We start from the raw sequence: 24,961 nt of genomic DNA, 5'->3' as shown, positions 1-24,961 counted from the left end.
CCAATTAAATGTGAGAGTTTATATGTTGTCCTATCTGTAAAGATGACAGCCAGATCCTTGTCTGGCTCATTTAATTGTCTCTGTGGGAGAAGTTCCCCCACCCTTGTACAGGAAACAGTATTTCATGTACCTACTGTAAAACCATACTTGCCTGAATAGTTTTTTGCTCCAAAACAAAAAAACAAAAAAACAAAAAAACAAACAAACAAAAAGAAAACAGACAAAATCTGCCAGGTGAACTAGCCAGTCCTCTCTCCTGCAAGGCTTTACTCTTCTGTTGCATCTTTAAATGTCTCTTTCATTCAGTTCCATTAGCCTAGTACATCACAAAGCTCAGACAAGATAGATATTTAGTACATTCCCATGTACATGAAAGGCTACAGTGGCTTTTCCATCTTTTTGAACAGGATTTAGTCAATAGGAGGAAAATCAGCTGATGAATTTTAAGCATGGGCACTGTTAAGTAATTTGCCAGGTTTTTTTGACCAGCAAAGCTACTGAAGCTCAGAAAGAGTTCTTTGTTCTGCTACTGGATTCATAGGAATCAAGGGAATCTGAGAATTGGAATACTCTCTAGAAGTTAGAGATTGAATATGAAAATATTTGGGAAATTATTTAAAACACTTGATCTTCCCATAAACTATCTCCTAAATGATGTTAAAATGTTACCTCTCTACAGAATGTTAGACCATTCTTCAAGAGAGTAAACTATGAAGTACCCATGATTAAACTCAAAATTGAACTTCAAGTATTGTGTATTCTATTTATTTTTTTTAACCTAATGATTCCATCTTTGTTGATGATTTTCACCTTCCTAATGGTAAATCCAGACCTCTGTTATTTTGTGGCTCCTGCTGTGAACAAAACTGACCTAACAGCCCATTACTTGGTTACAAGCTGCTATAAAATGAAAAGGTTGAGGTTTATTAATATGGAGATTTATTAAAATGGAGATTTTTAGGAAAAGCTGATTGTGTGTCCTAATGATGTCCATGAAATGAGGTTGTATTTCCAAGATAATTGGAGTCATCCACTGTAGCTGTTGAAAGTGATGCCTTTTCACTAGGAAATAGATTTTTAGGAGATACATCATGATGTCTTCACATACATTAACTAGTACTAAGTTCAATTATTTTTTCCACTAGCTTCGTAAGTGCTGTGAAAATAGGTAAAAGGTATCAGAATCTATTTCAAAACGAAAGCATAATGTGACAATTTCAGTATTGTTCTGTTAATGAGAAAATGTCTGCATTTCATCTTCTTTTTGTGGTTGTTTCAATGGAAGATCAATGACACTCCCTGCTTTAAAGTCAAAACCTCTGTGTTTAAAAATGTATTTCTTTTTTATTTTGCAGCATTAACCAGTAAACTTTTCTTGCAAGTCACTCTTCTTATCATTTCCTCTAGATTAAAACTTTCACCATTACTTCCAATTACATGTCTGATAGATAGAGAGAGGTCTGCTTTCCACATCCTTTCTGCTTTATTGCAGCAGAGAAGGGGGATGTCATCTCCAACTGCTAAAAATCATCTTTGTGCCAGTTGCAGCCATGGAGATCTGCTTGAAGTTAAAACAGATCTGTTCATTTTCTGACTACCACTCAGTACAGTTCAGTGAACTGTCACACTGGAAAACAAGTTGAGAGTTCCTGGAGCAGTGCTTTGCATTTGCATCTTAGATGACTTTGAACATATTAATTTTAGCTCATTCTTTGAAGCGATTTTCCACCAAATCAGCAGTACTGCAGCGGGCAACTTATACCTTCCTGGCACTTCCAGATGTGTTTATAAAGCAGGTTTTCATTCAGATCATGAACCATTTCAGGAGGTAAACTTTACCTTACTGTTTAATCCCAGGTTTTATTAGCAGCTGTGATATAGTATAATGATGCAATAAATATCATTTATATCTGGGAGGCACCCTGTTACCAGTAACTTCCCCCCCTTACAGGTGGAATGAGTTAAAAATAAACTATATTTACTTTTTGTTTGGTTGGTTGGTTTGGTTTGGTTTTAGTTTTGGTTTTGGTTTTGGTTTTTTTCCCAGTTGCTTCCCTGGATTATTAACATTCATCCTTAGGTTCTCTGAAGAACAACTGTTCCATGTCAGGCTTCTGTGACTTCACTGATAGAAGATAATTTAAAGAATAATGCCTGCAAGGAGACAGTTTAGGGTTCTTAATGGCCACTCACTATTATCTTATGTTTATTTGAAAAAAGGGAAAAATGCCAAGTGATCTACATACTCTTGGTAATGACTTTGCTTTTAGGTCCTCCTTCACCTTAGTTTTGGGGGATTATTATTATTTTGATTTTCTTTCACCTTAGTTTTGGGGGATTATTATTATTTTGATTTTCTTTCACCTTAGTTTTGGGGGATTATTATTATTTTTTATTCTCCTTCACCTTAGTTTTGGGGGATTATTATTATTTTTTATTCTCCTTCACCTTAGTTTTGGGGGATTATTATTATTTTGATTTTCCCTCACCTTAGTTTTGGGGAATTATTATTATTTTGATTCTCCCTCATCTTAGTTTTGGGGGATTATTATTATTATTTTGATTCTCCCTCACCTTAGTTTTGGGGGATTATTATTATTATTATTTTGATTCTCCCTCACCTTACTTTTGGGGGATTATTATTATTATTTTGATTCTCCCTCACCTTACTTTTGGGGGATTATTATTATTATTTTGATTCTCCCTCACCATACTTTTGGGGGATTATTATTATTATTTTGATTCTCCCTCACCTTACTTTTGGGGGATTATTATTATTATTTTGATTCTTTTTCTGCACTAAAAGTATACAGGACTCCCCCAGCAAGACAAAATGTATTGCAGTGACCATCTGTGTTAGTAACTATTGTCATAGTCAATGATGCGTTCTTGATTTCATAGAATCATAGAATGGTCTGGGTTGGAAGGGACCTCTAAAAGTCATCTAGTCTAACCCCTCTGCACTCAGCAGGGACATCCTCAACTAGATCAGGCTGCCCAGAGTCCTGTCAAGCCTCACTTTGAATATCTCCAGGGATGAGGCAAGGGATTTATTTCCTTGCTGCAGTGAGCAGTCATCTCCTTTTTGAAACTGGTAACTACAGAGGTACAAAACTCCTGAATAACACATCAAATTTAGGAGAAATTTACCACTTCTCAATTGCTAGGACCAAAGTAAAATCTGTGTCTTATTCATAATAAAACATCTTTGAAGCAAAGGACTTATCTCAATTTCAGCTGTCTTAGGTCTATATTCTGAATTGCTCAAGGTAAAAAAAAAAAAAAAATAATCAGATTCAGTCTTTCCCATCATGTTCTTCATGAAAGACAAAAAATTGTTGGTGTTGCTAAAACACTGAATTTAATGGCACATAGTGCCAGGGATAATTTATACTGACCAATACTGGCAATTAAGAGAAAGAGTGAAGCAGGAAAGAGGGGACAAAATGACACAGTCTGAAGTCTAGGCATCAATGATACACAAAGAAATGTAGGCAGCTGATGCTTTAAACCCTCTGACAAGCCACAGTTTCTCTGGTTTGGAGACAATTAATGCACAGGAAGACATGAGTTGTGCCACTGTGTCAGCCACATGCCAGTCTCATCCTGCCACCGCCTCCTGGCATCACAACAGTTGTCCCTAAATATCATAGGATGCAAGGGAACCAAAGGATTATGAACCTCCTTATTTTCCTTGGTTACATCCTCAATGCTATCTTGGACTTTATGGTTTGATTTTTCTAATTGTCATCCATTTCAGATTTCTCTCTTTTCTACTCCATTCAGTTGATCCTTTCCTATCTCTGTTTTCTGCTTTCTGTTTGAAAACAGTCTGACTTTGCCAGTCAAGACAGACTTTTTTTGCAGTACTACTGTGAGTCTGTGGGCAAGAAAGGAAGATGAAAGCAAAGCCTTAAATGCTATGACATTGACACAGGTTTGCCAGATCTTGGAGTAGCTGATAAAACCACATCCTATAAATGGAGGTGTTTTGTGTTGTTTTGTTTTGTTGAAGAAGAAAAAAAAAATCCAAAGCCAAAGTAATTTCTTCTTTCTTCTTCTTTTTTTTTTTAATTTTAATTTTAATTTAAAAATCTTCATTTTTCCTCCCATCATTTTTCCTCCCATCATTTTCCCTCCCATTGTTTCTCCTTTGTCCTGGTTTTCTTTGTTTATTTTCAGGAAACAGGATTGAATTCCAAGAACAACTGCTCAAACCCTTCTCAATAAAGGTCTCTTTCTTTCCAAGAAAGGATAGCAATTACTGACAGTTACACCATCTATAAGAGTGTCAGGGTAAGGATTTTTTTCAATAAAAATATATCAGTGAATGAAAAAATGAATGGAGTAAAATCTTTGCTTAATTCTTTACATTTCAGTATACACAGCTTTAATGTCTTTTTCTTATATTCCTTAAAAGAGGTTTAAAAATTCCTATGCTCCTGGTTTTTGATGGAGTGAAGCAGGCTAAGGTCTCTGTATACAAAACCCATCACAGTTAACTGCTTAGTGTTGCAGACATTATCATATTGAGAACCTTGTCTTTCTCAGGCTACCTATTCCATGAGACTTTTTATGTTACAGTCCCAATTTAGACAAAGATCTGGAAGCTTTCAAATTCAGGATCATGTTCAGTCTGCTACGAATCATAGAATCATTAAGGCTGGAAAAAGACCTCTAAGATCATCTAGTCCAACCATCAGTCCAACACCACTGAACCACATTCTGTCTACATGGTTGTGAGCACCTCCAGGGATGGTCACTTCACCACTTCCCAGGACAAGATAAGATATGGACATGATATGAAGGATCAGATTTCAGTGCATCTGATAAATGTGCTTTGTAAACCTAAATTATTGTGATATGCACCCCAATGAAAACCATGAAGAGAAATTAATGTTCCATGTCAGAAACAATTCTCAAGACAGATGCCTTTTTTTTTCCAGGTGTATAGCATAACAGTGATTTTCATGACAAAGAAAGTTTCCTTTTTGATTTTTCAGACATGAAACAGGCACTAAAAATTCATTTGAAACAACATCAGAGTCAATATCTTCGGCTATAAGAAAGTTGGTGGAATAAATTTTCAAATATGATATAAAATTGTTCTTGAAATTCAGAGGTGGCTGAAAAAAAAAATCTAAAGATGATTGGTAGGGAGCTTATATTCTGCACAGATTTTCTGGCACAAATCTTAACATCCTGAAGGATATTAAAGCTGATTATTATTTTTTTTTCCAAGGCATCAAATGGAGTTAGAACAGAAGGAAGTAATTCCTGCTGTGTGTAATTCCTTACTCATGCTTTCTGGGCAAAAATCAAGGAGGTGTTAAACAGCAATGTCACCAGAGAAGGTTATTAGCCAGAATGGCATTTTATTAAGCAACTGGATAAGCCACTTCCAGTCCCTACCTGGGCACTGTATTTGTGCACAGTGTCTGGAATGGTTCAGAACTTTCACAGGGGATTTTTCTAACACTTTGCCTGTCTGATGCCCTCTCCCCCCTGCCTGTACTTGTGGCCTGGCCCTGCCTATTCTGTTGCTGTAAGTCTATCCAGACTGACAACGATACTCAGTGGCTTGTAAAATGACCGACTGAGAAACAAACCTAACTTTTCCATGTGTATTCCAACTGGAGACAAATAATTATTTGAACCAGGCATTGAAAAATAAAAATTACATTTATTAACAGAGGTTAGAAAAATGATGTTGACATTGTAAGAAGCCAAACACGAGCACTGAGGTCACAAGCAACCATCTCACAAGCTGCAGGCTGAGCAGTTGCTGAACAAGGTCCTTCTTCTGAAGGAAATCTTGATAGAAAAGCCTGCCTCAGATAAGGAGGTTGGCACAGATAACAGCTTGCACAGAGCTATTGCTTGTTCTCCTTTTGTCTTTGACTGAGAAAATGCCACTAAAATTATGCAGTGAACCTCATCTAGATGAATTAATTTATTCTGTCCCACATAGATTTTTCTGCTAGTAGCCCCATGATATTGCCAGCCAATCTGCTATGATATTTAACTTATTTCAAGGGAGATGGGGGAACATTTGGAGTACAAAGCAATTTTTATTCTGGAGTTAAACGAACAGAGCATTTAGTACCAACAAAAAAAAAAAAAAATCACAGATATTTAAATTAATAGCCATAATCCTTACATAAAATGCTGAAACAATCACACGAATTAAAAAAAAAAAATAATTTCTCAGAAGCTTAGAACAAGAAACAAAAATATAATAAACATCTTGCATACAAAATGACATGGAAGTCGAGAAAATTATTAGCCCAGATTTAATAGCTAATAATAGGAGTCAAAGTAGGACTTTGTAAATTTTTTAATAGGGCTTTCATGCCTTGTTAAACTTCTTTTTTTAACAGAAGCTGAATAAGTTTCATGTATTTTTGGCAGTGTTCTTTTATCATGTTCTTCCATAAAAGGATTATTTTTATAATTTATATGTTTTAGTTCCCCATGTAATCCTCCCACTCCTCCTAATTCTCAAATAAAGGTTCTAATCTGTTGTTCTGGGGGCAATTATTGTGCTGGGAGTGGAAACTTCTGGTGATGGCAATAAGGAGGCTGATTAAGAAACTTGCTGGAAAAGCTATGTTTGTTTTTTACTTTTTTTTTTTCTTTTTTAACATGCTGCATCTTGTTTGATTTCAGTCTCTGAGGGCCTAAGAAGAAAAGATGTTTAATAAACATTTAAACAATCAATGACTTGTCCTTTACAAACTCCAGTAGGGATATAACTATTGTGCTTTGTATCACAGTGATACTTTTGTTCCTATAAATACATACTCTAGTCATATATGTAGTAAAATGCAAATCCTGCTTGATAAATAAAATACATAATGAAGAGAAGGATGTCATGTAATCAAAGCTGCACAGAAGATACACAGGAAAAGCAGGGAAAGAATTTTTTCCTATATCCAGGGTATTGTATCAAAGAAAGTTCTCAGGTACACAAGGTGGGCTAAGTTTCATGCTCACACAAACATCACCTGTGAATATAGAAAGGATTTTTTTTTTCATCAGACCATCACATGTAACTTAGCTATGTCTTGACAAGTCTTTCAAATATTTGAGTGAGAGTTTACACTCAAAAACAGGTGAAAAAAAATTCCAAATATGTCTCATATTTTGTTCCTAAAAGCAAAGGAAACAAAACATTCAAAGAGAAACACTTGGGATTGATAACAGAGCAATGTCAGAATCAAAGCAGGCAGTAGTCTTGCATCTTCTGTGCTGCAGGTACTCCACAGGGAGAAGCATTTGTTGAAATGTAGAAGTTGTGGTTAGAATTCAGAACTGCTCCTTAGATGTGTAGGTGAGAGGCCAATCCTTGGCACAAATTTGAATATCATCAAAGAACTTCAGAATCTAGCAGCTCGCTCCAGCACAAGGCAAGCAACAGAGAAGAAATTTCACCCTTAGATCCCTTTTGCCACTTGTACTTTCTTTGCACATGTTGGATAAGTGTTGTAAAAATCATTTTAGCAACCAAATGTCTCTGAAGGAATGGAGAGATGAATCAGGCAGGATCAAAAGGGCAAGTCCTTTGGAAATTCTTGGAATAAAGGAATATGGAGATGAAGATCTGATTTTTTTCCCCCCCTCTTTCCCAAATCTGCTTTATTGTCCTCATGAAAGCTTTAAAAGGGTGAGGTTCCATCTCATATGTTATGTCAACATTACCACTGACACTTATGATCCCACCACCTGCTTTTAGTATCACCTCACTTACTCCTTGAATACTTATTCTCAAATTAGCAATACACCTCACAAAAAACTTTGTGAGAGGATAGGGAATACAATTCAGCACAAAGCAAAAACCTCTTACAGATATTTGCTGTGAGGATTGCATCAGATGATCTTCCCTTAAGGGACTACAAATTATTATTTCCAGATGACACAAGGAAGACAATAGCAGAGAGCTTTACAGCAGGGGGGCAAGATACTACAACTCACTGTGTGTACAATCAAAAGGTGACCCAAGTCTACCTGCACCACAGGCAGCACAATGAAGAAGTTTGTCCCTGGTGAAGGTGCCTTGCAGGTTGTCTGGTTTTGGGCAGCTCATGCCAGAGCCAACACAGCTTGAAAGAGTTCCCTGTGTCAAAGCAGGTTTGTGGTGGATGTTTCTCAAGGTTATGGACATCCCAGGAACATGCTGGAGGTAAAGCCAGCTTGATACACTTGCATTTGCTCAAAGCTCACTCCATGCAGAATGAAAGCAGAGATTTAAAAGTGCATTGAGTTCACACATCAGGGAGATGTGCATAGAACAAATCTATCTGCAGAGCTTTAGACCAGAAAATCACAGAGAAAGGATGCAGGAAAGCTCCCTAGAAGCATTTTATCATCCAGAATGCTAAATTAGCAATATGCAGCCTTTGTTAAAAGGGGGACATTTTAGCTTCCATGTTTAATTGGATAAAAGGGAATACAGTACTTTAGCACCCATGGAAGAAAATCATCCATAATTTAAATGATCTTTTGTGACTGTGCACAGTTGCTTACATTAGTTAAGCCCTGAAAGCCAGGGCAATCCAGGAACAAAAAAGCCACTCAGACAATGGCACAGTAAGGCAAGGATGTGGGATATGTGATTGAAATATGTGCTTTCCATAGAGGTTAACAGCAAACTCATACTGGTTTCCAATAGACTAAATATTCACGTAGCCATAACAACCCCCAAACAATTCCCACAGCTCTTTCATATGGAGTATTCATTACATGTCCTCAGACTTTCAGATACAATGGCATACTTCAGAGATGGCCTAGATTCACAAAGTTTGCTTCTGAAGTATCTGAATTGAGATTGATACTGTTTGTTTCCATTAAAAAAATATTAGAAACTCAAACATCATTGTCAGGATTTAAATTTTCACTTGTTTTTCATTTCTGTAAATAGGATTAAAACTCTCCCTCTCTACCTCTCTCTCTCTCTGGCACTTCTCCTGACCTACAGGGCCAATCTGTTCAGGAGAATCTCATTCTTCAGTCTGAATTCTTGACTGAAAAATCACACTCTAGTTTATGCTGGCCAGCTAGTAATCAAGAGAGGGAGGTTTTTTGTTTGTTTGTTTGTTTTTAATTTTACTTTAATCTAAGAACATTTCCAATTCTAAATTCAAACGTGTTGGTTAACCTCTTCCTAAAATGGGGAGATAAGACATTGAGAGTTGGATTTAGCTCCCCAAACTGTTCACAAAGCAAGTGTCAAGAGATAAATGTCACTCCTAGGATTCTGACTTTTGCTCACCTCCTTTTCCTCACACATTTGGTCAGAATTCAGATTTTCATAATCTTTCAGGGACTTCTCAGCCTTCTGGAAAGGGCAACATATTTTAAGCCACTTCCAAGCGTGTTGACAGTGCAATCAGATTGTACCAAGAAAGGTGCCTGCTTTGAAAATTCACACTTTGAAGAAGCTGTTTAAACACATTCATTTCAATTTCTTTCTTTAGATACGTGGCATTTTCCTAATTCTCTTTATTCATTTTCAGAAACTCTCCAGTGAGCGACAGTTTTGGGCAGTCTTGTCTCAGTATTTGCGCTCCAGCAGCTTGTAAATTTGATCTACACCAGGGAAGGATGATCGTGTTTTGCTCTTTGCAGACAAATAATTCCTAACACTCTTCCTCAGGATTTGTTGTAACCTAACCCAGCACTATAAACAATTGAACCTATGTTGTTTGGATTCTCTTTTCTTTTCTCCTTCTTTTCTTACAGCTGCAAGGTAGTTTGTGCTTACAAAATTACATCCAAGGTTTGCTATCTCAAGAATGCTTTCATTCATCTCCCTCTCAAGACTACAGCATACCTCTTTCTAGGGAAGGGCAAATTTCGTATGCAACAGGATCTGTATCTTTCTATTAAGCCTACCTTGTAATTAACTGACCAATAATGAACTGAAATCACCCTTTCTACAGCAGAGAGTGAAAATACTTAACCATCATCTATCAGCCAGAGACTCTGTATGATGTATTTTCAAATGCTGGTGACAGTGAAAGATGTGTTCTCAGGCAGCTTTTCCTCAACATTTTGTTTCATGCACAGTATTGTCAAAGGTGTGGCAATGCAATTATTTTTTTCCTTTTTAAACAAAAGGACTTTATTGATGGAAGTTTTTATATGATACCTACTGCCAAATCTTCAGCTGCCTTCCATAAATTAGCGTGTCTGCTGGAGTTCTGATCCCAGATATATTCCTACACAAACAGTACATACAGCTGCACTGGGACTGGAAAGGGAAGAAGGGGAATGCACTTTGGTTTATAATAGGAATCAGAAACTTCCTGTCTCAACCTCCAGTAAATTCCACACAGAAACACATGGGAATATTTTCTCCACTAAGTTCTAAAACCAGCAACTCATAAACCTCTGGGAGAGGATCACTCTATTCTCATTTTGTTCTTTCTGACCCTTGCCCAAGCCCTTGTTCATAAATGAAAAATTACATGTTGCAGAAGACAGAATATATGGCTTGGCTCAGGTAAAAGCTCATATTGTACCAATATTTTCTGGTTGGAGCCAGATTTGTTGCTAAATGTGTTTTCATGTGCACGAACAATATCAATATTGGTACTACTGTGTAGACTTCTTCCAATTATGTTACGTTAAATATAGCAGGAATTATGTTAAAACTGCTTTGAGCTGATTTTGTTCCTCTCCTTTTCACAGGCAAATGCTTCAGATATGTATGATAATGAAGTCTTAGATGTATCTACAAGGTAGTTAAGTATGGGTTTCACACTCAGGGTGCAAACACCATGAGAAATATAAATCTCCATCTGATCTAATGTATGGTAGATGATCCAATAAAAAACAGATCTTCCACCAAGTCTCAATAAACTCTAAGAAAATTTAAAAAAATGAAAGATTTATTTTATTGAAATTGTTTCTCAAAGCAGCTTTGATATTGAGATAATTTTATCTTACATTTCTATCCTCCATATGAGCAAATGAGTTTATAGAGTTTTGTAACAATGGTGATTTCCCTTGACAAATTATAACCCATTGCACAAGAATATGGCCAGTAAGAGGGCCTGACTTCACAACCCTGGGAATCTCTTCTCAGCACACCTCACCTGGATCAGCAAGGTTTCTTTTATCTGTAGCCTAACTAGAAATTTAAATTTGAAGATGTTATCTGTATAACCTTCCTGCTACATTCATATCTTCGCTGCATTGCCTTTGAAGCACAAGAGTTCAGAGATGATGCATCCAGTAAACTACAACAGAGAAAGAAAAGAAAGAAATCTGAGTATCCAACCATTTTTTTTTCCTCTCATTTTTTCTTACCTTCATGGGTGGTTTGTTTTACTCACTGTCTTTGCATTTAGTTGGTTATCATTTTCTTCTTTTCTCAAAAAGTACCTTTTCCCCCCATAACTCTAGAAAAAAACAAAAACCCCACGTTTCAGTTTGCCTCTCAGCTACTCTGTGTGCACACATTAAATACCTGTTCACATCATGTTTCACATGATTTTTGCTTGTGCTTGCCAAGTGGTGATTTGATTTATAGCTTTATCAGTGCATCTGTTCCTTGAACTGTAAAAGCTATTGCCCCATTCTTTTAATTATCTTCTCGAGAATCGGCAGTACATTACTTGTGGCATTATTAGTTTCATCAAATGTTTACTTTGTAGTGAAGGACAAAAAGGTGCAGGCAGGAAACATGAGATGATCTAACATGGCTGTGACCTCTACCATTAAGCACCTGCTGTGACCTGATGGGAAAGGCAAAAGGGAAATGAAAAGGTTTATGCAGTGTTGCAGTTCAGGTGCTTGTCACTGATTTACACCACTTAGGAGCACATCCACTGAAGTCATTCTGAACTCAGGGAATGTGGAGTCTAAGTTCCATTAGGAGCCTTCTTTTTTTTTTTTTTTTTTTTGTTTTGTTTTGTTTTGTTTTGTTTGCAGACATTTCTGGGACCTCAGTAACAATCACAAGCCTCATAATCTAGTGTAATTAGTAAGAAATGTGGGCACATTTTTTTCAGTGCCATTCCAACACCTTTTTTTATATCACATTCACACTTATAAGGACATATAGTCAACCATGGAGCTTTGGAAACCATCTGATTTAGAGGGAAAAAATTATAATTTACAACACAATCTATGTAAACTGGAGGTGTGACCTGGTTTACCTGAACCAGAGATCAAGGATGTATCATAACCAAATTTTCGTGGGTCTCTTTGGTGGTTTTTTTCCTATGTGGTGCTTAGAACTTTCATTCTATTAATAAAACACAGTAGCACGCCCTAGCCACAGCTCTTCAAATCTGAATCCAGTGTACTTTGTATCTTGGATGTGTGCCTATGATTGACATAGTAATTAAAGTCTCCTGCCAAAAAGGTGTTGAAAGCAACTTTTGGGCCAGATAAAAGAGGTTTAATTAGAAAATAAGCACCAAGCTTGTGTTCCCATCTCACAGGTAGCTGTTGCCTAAAATTGTGTGAACACACAAACAGTGGGACAAGTTCTGACACAATAAGGTAGTCATAGGGGGAAAACCACATCTATCAAGAGCTGTTGTTACAGTTTAGAGCTGCAAACAACAGCAGTGTTATTTTCAGCCTGCCTAATGGTGGAGAAAATTTTAACCTCTACTTTTCTACAGCTAAGAGACACCTTTTAGATTTCATTCTCTAGGCACAAGCTAGTGGTGGTCTAAACAACTTCAGGGTACCTGGAATGGCTTGAATGTGGTCTTAGTTGAAGGGAAATAGATGTTGAAAATCATGGCTCTTGTGTCTCTCAGAGTAAGAGGAGGATTGTGGGCTTTAACACTCTAATATTTCTGGAACCTTCTGCAGCTTAAAAAAAAAAAACAACCAAACCAACCAACCAAAAAAAACCCCAAAAGACAAAAAAACCAAAAAACAAACAAAAAAAAAAAAAAACACACCAAAGAAAACCCAAACAAAACCAACCAAAAAACAAACAAACAAAAAAAACCCCAACAGTGAGCATCTTTTACCACTGCTCATTGATATGCTGGAAGCAAGGCTGTCCTTGTAGATAGCAATGGTTTCCTAATTATGTGAAAATACAAACAGTAGAACAATGAAGACAGGCCCAAATTTCAAGACATTGTTTATGAGGACTTTATAGACAAAAATACTATGACTAAACCAGATTAAAGATGATGCTATTGATAAGCATTGAGAAGAACCCTCCTCAGTCTTCTCTTTTCCAGGAGAAAGAGCCCCAGGTCTCTCAGTCTCTCCCCATGAGAAAAAGGCTCCAGTCACAACCAGTCTATCCAAGACCAAGAAAAAAGAACAGTTTCATGTTCTTTCAAACACTTTTGGCCTTGTGGAGAGTTACCTGGCTTACATTCCAGTGCAAAATCTTCTATAGAGTAGCTTATTTGTGGTTCTCCCATATTTTGTCTTTCTCTGAAACTGAAGGTTTCCTGACAGGTTGGCCTCGTACTGTGATTCGGTGAGTAGAGTTTCCTGCAGCTCAAAGCTCTGGCTGCCCACAGTTCTAGCAGACTGTGAAATCCAATTAATTACACTCTGCAACTCCTGTTGCAGCAGCACTTAGAGAATGGCTGCTCTGGTGTGAGGAGGAACAGTTTGTGTCCTAAATAAGACTATTCCTGGATTTGATGATTTCTCAGGGTCTGCAGGAGAGGCATGTCTCCTATTTCTGATCTGCTTCACAAGTGGCAATGCTTTGCATTTACATCTCCCCCACCAAAACAGACACTCTCTTGAGGCTATCACCTCAAAAAGGTAAGAATTGAAATTAAGAATTATAATGATGCAATTATATATTCCATAAAACTGCCTGAGACAGTAACTAAGCATTCAGTGTGGGCTCAGGGAATCTCTTACTGTAACGAGACCCCAGGCTTTCCCTGCTTCAGATGTGTCAGTTTTTCAGAGAGGAATGGGAAGCTCCTTTGTTTTGCTGACACTCAGCTAGTATCTACTATTGATTTTTCCCCTTTGCTGATAACACAAATGCTCCTCCTGCTTCATCTGCTTCTTTGTTTCCAGGGGACCCTTCAAATCGCACAGGCGACGTGTTCCAGCAGAGATTAGATCACCTGCTTGCTCATTTGTTCTCACTTTTTGGCTTCTAAGTTATTTTTGCAATTTACACATTCAGCAGCTGATGTGCTTACTTCAGACAGCCAGGCACACTGCAATTTCTCCCTTGCTCCAATGTCACAGCCTTGTAAGCTAGTGGTAATTTCGCCCCCCTGTCCCATTTTTCTTCCATGAATATGACAAAGAAACTCTACACCACTGCCTAGCATTTTTTTATTTTTAATACTCTCTCAGCAACTAAACCATGCAATGTTAGATATACTAAAATTGAACATAAAAAAACATAGTATTATTTTTCTATTCTGTTTTGATTCCATTAAACCAGCATTCTCTGAGCACTCTTCAAATGCAGCTAAATGCAATAATACCACAGTGGGATCCAAACTTCAATCCATTTAGCTTTGTTGTAATCCTTTTGATAGCCCCACTGCTGGTTTTCTCAAGAACACATCCGTGTCTGAAGTTTACACAACAAACCAAGAGCCATGCAGGTGGCTGGTATCTCAAAGCTTCCAAACAGTAACATGTTCTTTGCTACTACTGAGCTTTCTAGGAAGAAGTGATCAAGATTTAAATCCTGTGCAGAATGGACTGCTACCTGTTGGTAAGAAAAATACTTGGGGGGAAAAAAAAAAAGAGACTATGGTAATAATATCTCCACTTTAGTTCCCCTCTGCTGTGCATTAAGACTGCCATTTCTCATATTGGTCGTGAAGATTCCAGAATCCTAGAACAGGAGCAGTTGGAATAGACCTCTGGAAATGATCTAGTCCAACCCCTCTGCTAAAGCAGGCTCACCTAGAACATGTTTCACAGGAATGTGTACAACTGGGTTTTGAAAATCTCCAGAGAAGGAAATTCCACAACCTCTTTGGGTAGCCTGCTCCAGGGCTCCTTCAAAGCAATTTTTCCTCAAATTCAAGTGCAACCTCCTGTGTTCTAGTTTGTCTCCATTATCTCTTGTCCTATCACTGACCACCACTGAAAAGAGCCCAGCCCCATCCTCACGACAACCACCCTTTAGATACTAATAAGCATTGAAAGGATCCCCTCTCAAATGTTCTCTTTTTTTCATGGCTAAACAGCCTCAGCTCTCTCATCCTTTCCTGGCCAGAAAGATATTCCAGGTCCCTAATCATCTCTGTAGCCCTCTAGTGGACTCTCTCCCTCTTGAACCAGGGAGCCCAGAACTGAACAAAATATTCCAGAAGTGGCCTCACCAGGGCTGAGTACAGGAGGACAATCACTTCCCTGGTCCTGCAGGCCACACTGTTCCTGATAGAGGCCAGGATGTTGTTTGCTTTCTTGGCCACCTGGACACATGCTGGCTCATTTCAGTGACACTGAAAGAGTTTAAGTGCAGTGAGTAATTCCATCTCCAAGACAAGGCTTGCAATATCTGGCTATAACCTCTCCTGCCAATGCAATTAGAGGAAATTAGAAAAGAGAATATCTTGCTGTTCATATCTGAGATTTCCTACAAGAAAGGAAATAATCTTGAGCAGAACAACAGCTGAGATGCCACTCTAGTAAGATGCTCTGTTATTCACATATACAATCACTCAGTGAAATTAGGGCAAAATATTTTTTTTTCTGAAACAGCTTCTAATATCATGATCTAAAACAGTCTAATTTCTGCTGTGAGACAGGTTTGCTGAAAGCTTCAGAGGATGAATGTATAAGGTGTATGGAAAAAGAAAAAAAAAAGTCTTGTTTTTCAGTTACATTCCTTTTAACAAGCTACCTAAAAAGAGCAAAATAATGTGGTTCTGCAAAATTTACCTTTGTTACTGACACAGTTAGCCAGCCACCAGGGAAAGAATTTGTGCCTCCAGCACCCCAGGTTTATACTGCTTTGTGCCAGGGTGACTCCAGAAGTTTAAGAGTGAACCTAGATTTAGAGCAACATAACACAAAAGAGACTCATTCATGGGGTGAAAAGCCAGGTAGGTTCTAGATACACAACAATTTCAGGAGAAGGCTCTTTAGAAATGCATAGACTGAAATCTATTTTCACACAGTCAGGAAAGGCGACTAGGGATTAAATTATTAGTGTCAACCTATGCAGTTTCTAAGACAAAAGAAACCCAGAATGCACTCCAATGCTCATTTTTACTCAGAAAAAGCAGAGCATTAAGCTGGAGCATAGCAGGGGGTGTTGGATGGTGGCAGTGCTTGAGGACAAGCATTTAGGCTGCACATTTCCTGTTGAACTCTGCATGTGCCAGGTCCCACAGCTACTCATCCTCACTCTGCCCGTCATTCCTTACACACCCAGGAGCCATCCCATTTCTTACCCACACTCCCTCTCTTTTCTTGTGTTTAATCTAATATTGATATTTTCTACTTGTTTCTTTGTAATCTTTTTCTGAGGAAAGCCTTTTCATCCTCAGTCGAAGTGACTCCTGCAGTCTGCATTACCATCATTATTTTTCCAAATACTGTTTGCAACTCCACTTTTCTGTATGATCTTATCAAGCCTGAATGCACAGAGTTAAATCAAAGGCTTTTTAAAAAGGAAACAGTAGGAGATAAAACAATGACAAGAGATAATGTACTTTTGCATGGATCACCCGGGATCCTTGGGACACAAAGGGAAGCTTTTAAGTGGAAAATACAACAGGCTTTACTCTCACTAGGATATTGGAGTTTATTCTTTCCAACCAGGTCTTGCTTCAAAGGGTCTGCTAAGGATTTAGAGATGCCAGTTTAAGTAGGGAGGAAGGAAATTAGGGCAGCTGACTGGATGTGAAAAGGTAGTAAAGGAGTTGCAGTAAGTCTGTGCATCTGCAGCATGGGGGATAGAGAGAACTACATTGAATGATTCCTACTAAAGCTTCCAAGAAATATTATGGCATTAAGGATGTGAAAGTGGGTGTTTGCCCAATTTTAGCTCTTCATTGGTCTAAGTGAAGGGACAAATGACTCATGGAGTTATGTTTTGTGCAATTCTGGGAGGTGAGGGATAGGAAAAAGAGTTTAGTTCTGACACTGGTGAGTTTCATGATCGCTGCATATTGTTGGTACTCTGTAATAACCACCAGAATACTACAAGCAGTATTCATTTAGTTTAAGCATCAATATCTAGCCCAGGTTCAGATGCTGTAGTGTAAATTAATTATCTATATAAGACTTGAGGACCGTAATGGGTTGCCCAGGGAGGTGGTTGAGGCCCCATCTCTGGAGATACTCAAAGTGAGTCTCAACAGGGCTCTAGGCAACCTGATCTAGTTGAGGATGTCCCTGCCTGCTGCAGGAGGGGTTGGACTGGATGACCTTGGGAGGTCCCTTCCAACCCAAACCATTCTATCATTCTATGACTTGTAGAAGCTTTGTGGTCAAACACTGTTCAATAGTAATTTTAGCACTTTAGTCTTGCTGAACATCTTTAAAACTTAGTTCTGTTTTAAAGAGAATTATTTTCTGAGGAGCAAGATCTGTTTTTCCTATTCCAGCTAAGTGCATGCAGACCAACTTTTCTCAGCTCTTGCCTTAACATTCATCTGTGACCTGTGTTACTATGTTCAAAGTCAAAAGATTGCTTTTAACAAGTTCTGCTAATGTAGAATAATGTCTGTGAACACTTACTGACTCATTGCCTGGTTAGTCCAGAGCTTTCTAGAACACAGTTTGCCACGAATATGTGGCTTTATAGCCATCTGTATTCCCTAGTTAACATCAAAATCCTTGAAAGGATTGATCTTCAGCTCCCACCTCATGCTAACAACCTCACTTCACTGTGAGGTGCACTTTTATCTTTTGCTGTTCATTCTCTGCTGTTGCTTTATCTGACTGTCCTTCATTAAACCAAGCAATGGCTCAGAGTTTTTTCAAGTACTTCCTGTTCCTTTTGCTTTGCTGTCTTGAGTTTCTTGTCTTCAGACATCTTATTTCTGTCACTGACAGTAACTTGTGTTATGACTCTAGTATTGTGTGACTGAATATTCAGATACAAATATGTTACCTGTGCACCTTGGTCCTTGGTTCTTACTCCCTTAAGCTTAGTGAGTTTCCAAATTTTTTTGCACAATTTAGTAGATATTTTTTCATTTTCTTCTTTCTGGATTGCAGCTAAACCTGGGTTGTCCCATCTGGGCCTGCCATGCTCTCTAATCCCTGGAAGAGACCATGGGAGCATCCAGGGTTAGATCACTGCTACAGTTTCTCTGTTGTGTGTGGATTGTTGCACTGATCATTAATTTCAGCTTTTGTTACATGTCAGGACTGAATTTTCTGGTTTCAGAGTATTTTCACAATGGTTGGAATTTTTGTCACTATATGGATTGCAATTGTGATGATTTTGGAGGTCCTAATTCTCAACACTATCAGGTACACTCCATATGCAATAAGACTCATGGTAGAATTTACTTGCTAAACTTTGATACCTACAACCATTTTAGACTACAAATGACATCCCACATGGTATTCCAGAAGGATGGAATGGTTCTCACACATGCCATAACTGCCAAACCTACATGGATTGCAGCTTGTTGAGCAGTTATCTCAGAAATCAAGCCAACTGAAGATGAATTTCAAGCTGATGTACCTAGGCTGCTATCAAATTAGATCCTTTTATAATGAAGGGCTTGAAGGCCCTAGTGTGAGTTCAGTGTCTGCTGCTGTGCTAGATGCTGTGCAGAGAACACTACAAAAATAGCTGAAATTTATAGGATTCTCTCTTTAGTCTACTGCAAAACACAGTAGTTGGAGAAGAATTTTTAGGGGGAGATCTAGGAAGCAGTGTGAACTTGTCAGTGAATGAAACAGCAGCCACTAAATCATTGCAGGCTACAGGCTGAAACCTGGATCAAAGTAAATGCAGACTTAAACCGGTCTAAACTTTCCTCTCTGATTCTGCTTCTTTGACAAGCACAGGAGGGGTAAGATGGAACATCAAGTCTGGATACCCAATGGATATGCTCAAACCAGGAAGTGGAGGAGGCTGCTTCCTTTGCAGAGACATCTTCCCTTCCCTTCCCTTCCCTTCCCTTCCCTTCCCTTCCCTTCCCTTCCCTTCCCTTCCCTTCCCTTCCCTTCCCTTCCCTTCCCTTCCCTTCCCTTCCCTTCCCTTCCCTTCCCTTCCCTTCCCTTCCCTTCCCTTCCCTTCCCTTCCCTTCCCTTCCCTTCCCTTCCCTTCCCTTCCCCTTCCCCTTCCCCTTCCCATCCCCTCCCATCTCCTCCCATCTCCTCCCATCTCCTCCCCTCTCCTCACTGTAGGACCATTGGTCACCTAGAACAACTTTTTCCTTTCAGAGGAAACATTCAGTTGAATGCTTGAGAGTTAATGTAGGCAGATGCCCTATTTTTTTCCTTCCTGGGAACCTTCTTTTTGGCTGTAGGAAATTTTAAGCATAAAGTTAGATTCTATATTGGTAACAGAGCAAAGTGTGGTTTGCAAGAGATCTCTGCAGCAAAATAAGGAACCCAGGGCCAGTTATTTATTTTTTTAAACAGTTTTAAAGCCAAATCTTTTCAGCTTCTCAAAGTTTACATGCTTCTGCAATGGAATTCTCTCAGTCATGCTGTTCATTTTGTTCAAAATAAGCCAATTCCAAGTTTTTATCTGAGTATGATTTTTTATATAATGGTAAGATTTAAAGCATGTTGTTTGATATAATTTGATTAAAGTCTTTTGTTTTAATTTGTAATGTCTATTTGTAAGGAAATGGGAATGCTATCATGGTTTTGCTTGTTATATGAATCTATGAATTCCAACTCAATCATTAGGACTTTTCTCATTTTTAAAGGTATGAGTGACACTACTTGAATAGCAAAAGATTATTGGCTTTTGCTTTTTTCATTAAGCTATTGTATTCATATCTTGAAAAATGTATTAAAATGGAGGCTAAAAAAAAGAAATTAAAACCTCCTGAAGAAGTAACTTGCTATTTTTGTCAAAGCTGATCACACTTTTAAAGACCTTTTGAGGCTCAGAAAAACATACTGGAATTAAAGTAAGAATAAAGAGAAGCTTTCCTGAACTAGTTTCAAATCACAGAGTAAGTTGGAATAGAAAACATTAGGTAACCTACCACGTAACACTTTCCTGTCTATGAACCAACTAATTTTTGCACTTCTAGGAGAACTTTTCAGTGCACTTAGAAGTTGGTCCTCTCATACAGAATTTCCCACATGGAATCATAGAATAGAATGATAGAATCATTAAAGTTAAAAAATACCTTTAAGATCATCAAGTTTGGCAATCAACCCAACACCACCACCATGAGACTGTGTCCCAAAATGTCATATCTACACATTTGACTTCACCACCTCCCTGGGCAGTCTGTTCCAATGCTTTCAGTAAAGAATTGAATCCTAATATCCAATCTAAACTTCTCCTGGTACAACTTGAGGCCTTTCATTCATTTCCTTTCATTCTACTGCTTATTACTAGCAAGAAGAGACCAGCCTCCACCTCACTACAGCCTCCTTTCAGGTAGTTGTAGTGAGGGAGAAGGTCTCCCTTCAGCCTCCTTTTCTCCAGACTAAACAATCCCACTGCTCTCAGCTGCTTGTCTGTTCTCCAGACTCTTCACCAGCTTCATTACCCTTCCCTGGACATGTTTTCATAACCTTTTTGAAAACTATGTTCTCCTTTTTGTGCAATTTGTTACACCACTGTGGTTCTTTTGTGTGTATATGCACGTGTATATAGACAAGAACACAATGTATGGGATGATGGGATGTTAGTTTCTTTTAGTTTCCTTGCTGTGTTGCATTGAAAATATACCAATGGTATATCCACCAGAGAGTATGATCATGGGCTTCTCCTCAAGCAGTAAAAAATTGTATTCTGACTACCAGTAAACAGCTCTGAACTGAGAGCAGCCCTGCAGAAAAGGGCTGGTGGATGAGAAGTTGGACATCAGCCAGCCATGGGTACTTGCAGCCCAGAAGGCAAATGGTATCCTGGGCTACATCAAAAGAAATGTGGTCAACAGGTTGAGAAAGGTGATTCTGACTCTGTGGTCTGCTCTGGTGAAACCTCAGCTGGAGTACTGTATCCAGCTCTGGAGCCCTCAACAAAAGACATGAACCTGCTAGAACAGGTACAGAGGAGGGCTGCAAAGATGATCAAAGGGCTGGAGCACCTCTCCTGTGAAGGCTGAAAGAATTGGGGCTGCACAGCCTGGAGAAGAGAAGGCTCCAGGGTGACCTTATAGTTACATTTCAATATCTGAAGGGGACCTACAGGAAGGCTGTGGGAAGGAAATGTTCAGAGGGTTTATAGCAATAGGACAAGGGGCAGTGGTTTGAATCTGGAGCAGGGTAGATTAAGGTTGGAGATAAAGAGGAAGTAGTTCACAATGAGAGTGGTCAAATACTAGAAAAGGTTGCCCAGGGATGTGGTTGAGGCCCTGTCCCTGTAGACATTCACTTGATGTGGTCCTGGAGATTCTGATCAAGTTGGAGGTGTCCCTGTTCACTGCAGAGGGGTTGGATAAAACAACACTTGAGGGTTCTTTCCAACCAAATGCAATCCGTGGATCTGTCTTTTTTCTGGAAAGTTTGCTGTTTCCTGCTGCTTCAAAATACTGCATTTTCAAGCTGCTGGCTATGAAGGTAAGTAAGCAATGAAGTTTTTATTCTCACTGTCCTTTTGCAGCTTTGCATGTGATGTTAATTGCATTTAATGACATTTTATTAGCATGACAAGAGGTACGGAAGCGTTGCTGAAGTATAAAAGAGATGGATTGCTCAGGTATCTCTTACAAGAAGATAACATCTCCCCACTTAGAGTTTCACAGAATGTATGAGGTTTTATCTTCCACATCTGTCTGTCATAACTGTCATTACTGTTCCCCTGGCAGGTTTTGGAAAATGCAAAGCAAACCTCCTAAGTGTGTATTAGATGTGCAGCCTATAAGGAGGTTTGCTCAGAGAGATGATGCATCCAGCTCTAAAAGAAAGACTTGAAGCATAACCATTGCACATCAACAGTGTGTGATTTCTGAGGCAAAACACAGTGTAGGGAGAATGTGAACCAGAGTAGTACAAAAAGAATGGTAAAAGAGGCTTGTAAAAACTCTACAGGGTTTAGGTAGCAGTTGTAACAGCTTCCTTGAGTATTTTTATGCCCTTTTAGATATATTTAAACAGTGAATAGCTAGAGTGCCATGGAAAGATGTGGTGAATTAGGGTGTTTTAATGACCTCTGTATGTATCACAGAACCATAGAATCACAGAATGGTAGGGATTGGAAAGGACCTCTGGAAATAATCAAGTCCAACCCTCCTGCCAGGACAGGATCACCTAGGTCGGATTGCACAGGAGCACATATTAACAGGCTTTGTATGTCTCCATTTCTTCTCTGGGCAGCCTGTTCCAGTGCTCCATCAACCTTAAATTAAAGAAGTTCCTCCTCATGTTTAGGAGGAACTTCCTGTGCTCAAGTTTGTGCCTTTCACTCCTTGTCTTGCCACTGGGTACTGCTAAAGACTGGCCCCATCCTCCTGACACCCACCCTTGAAGTGCTGATAAGCATTTATGAGATTCCCCTCTCAGTCTTATCTTCTCCAGGCTAAAAAGACCCAATTCTCCCAATCTTTCTTGATAAGAGAGATGTTTTTTTCCCCTAATCCTCTTTGTAGCCCTGTGTAGTACCCTCTCCAGCAGTTCCCTGTCCTTCTTGAACCACAACACCGAGAGCTGAACGCAATACTCCAGGTTGAGATGTGGCCTCACCAGAGCAGAGTAGAGGGGAGGAGAACCTCCCTCAACCTGCTTGCCACACTCTTAATGCACCTCAGGATGACACTAAGGGGATGGATTTTCCTCCTGGCTTTAATGAAATAATCTGTTTTTGCAGATGTAACACAATATAGACATGATTTGTAGTTCTTACACAGGTGCCCAGGCTCACTTCCAGATTACACCAACAAGCACAGGTGCAAAACTGTGTCCTCTTCTTGTCTGTTCTCAGTCCAGATATGCAGTGATTGCAACCTACTGTCATAGATTTTCCCTAACATCTGTAAAATGTTCTCTGCCTTAATAAATACAAAATATAGTAATTAAAGTGTACTTTTCCTAGATGCTTTCAGTCAATGAGCTTTTCCAACACTTAATATTTAAAAGAGGAAGCTTTACATTTTCTTTCAGTCTACCACTTCTGCTGTTTCCAGTTTTACTTCTTTCAAAGGAAAAAAAAAAAAAAAAGAGAAAGAAAGAAAAAAGCTCCTTCTAACATTTCCAGTTGGACTTTTTGGATCTGCTGCTTTCTTTTTCTGCATCTCAGTCACGTGCTTTGTCTTGCCTGTGACAGCTCTGTAGCACATTACTGAAATAATACAGCAATAATTCTGTACCTTTATGCCTAATGTTGCAGCAACATGCTGCAGTTTTGCGCTCTGAATATGGGAGGAATTCAGGTTTATTTACTTTAATGACTAGATAATGAGTCAGAGCTACACAGATCAAAGTGAACTGCTACGAGAGAGGCTGTTATGAGCCAAAACTAATAACAGACTCCAGTCTGAGAAGAGAAATCTATTCACTTGAGTGCAGTGAGAGAGAGGATAAGTGTTGGGAAGAGAACAAAAAGTGGTGTGCCCCACCAATGTTTAAAATAATGTGAGCCAAACGCGACATCTTTGCCTCTCCATCCTTTGGCAGCCCTTTGGACTTTGTAAGAAATTACTTCCCTCCTTTAATGAAGCAGTTAGAATCTCACACTGTTCACACTAGCTTTATGGAGTTGGATCATCCTTTGGAGGCTTAAATGGGCCCAGATTATCTCTCTGCACATTGGCAGAGATTTCTTTTTGCTCAGAAATTCAGAACCTCTTTCAGGAACAGCTACATAGTGACAATACAGAGCAAGAAATGATTTCAAGTTGCACCAGAGACATTTAGGCTGGATGTCAGGAAAAAACTCTTTCCTGAAAGAGTGGCCAGGCATTGAAACAGGCTGCCCAAGGAGATGGTAGAGTCACTATTCCTGAAGGTGTTTGGGAAATATGAGGTCATAGCACCTTGAGATACAATTTAATGGCCATGGTCTTAGGTTGATGGTTGGACTCTATCATCTTAGAAGTCTTTTTCATCCAAAACAATTCTATGATTCTATTCTACCATTCTGACTTCGCTGTCAGTGTTGTTTACATCAAGGATGTGAGCAGGTTCACAAACATGGATTTCATATCAAAACACATAGATGGTCATGGTGGTGTTGGGTTGATGGTTGGACTTGATGATCTTAGAGGTGTTTTCCAACCTTAATGCTTATTTATTATTATTTTAATTTTTATTTATTTTTAGTTTATCTTCCTTTCCTGTCTCCTTAAGCCGTATTTATCTCAATGCACAAATTTTACCTTTGTTTTCTGCTTCTCTCCCTCATCCCCCTGGGCGGAGGAGTGAGCAAATGGCTGTGTGGTGTTCAGCTGCCTTCTGTGTGGTGTTCAGCTGCCTTCTGTGTGGTGTTCAGCTGCCTGCCAGGTTCAACCACAACCTCATTCTGATTTTGCCCTCATTTATATAATGTCCAATGAGCTTTAGGTAAATTAATTATCAATCAATCGAAACATAAAATACAGCTTAATGGAAATGTCCAAAAGTAGAAGCCACTGATATTTTATATAACGCATCTGGAAATTAAAATTCTATTGCAGTCCCAATTCTCAGGACAAAATTGCAGCAAGAACAGGAGATGGCATAAATTCTCCTCTGCATGGCACAGGTTGTCGTGGAAAAAGGAAACTGTGCAAACTTAATCTTTGGTCCTCTCTCCAGACAGCAATCTCACAGTCGTTTCTGGGCGGAATTAAATAAAGGGGCTCCTTAGCTTTTATTTGCAGCACTGATCTGCAACTGTCTCTTTTTCCAAGCAATTTTAGGGTAGGCACATTTATTATTTAAGGAAAATCCACAAGGAACG

This window comes from Indicator indicator, chromosome 31, assembly GCF_027791375.1.
Source record: "Indicator indicator isolate 239-I01 chromosome 31, UM_Iind_1.1, whole genome shotgun sequence".
In the NCBI taxonomy this organism is placed as follows: domain Eukaryota; kingdom Metazoa; phylum Chordata; class Aves; order Piciformes; family Indicatoridae; genus Indicator; species Indicator indicator.
Note: the sequence above shows the minus strand (reverse complement) of the source record.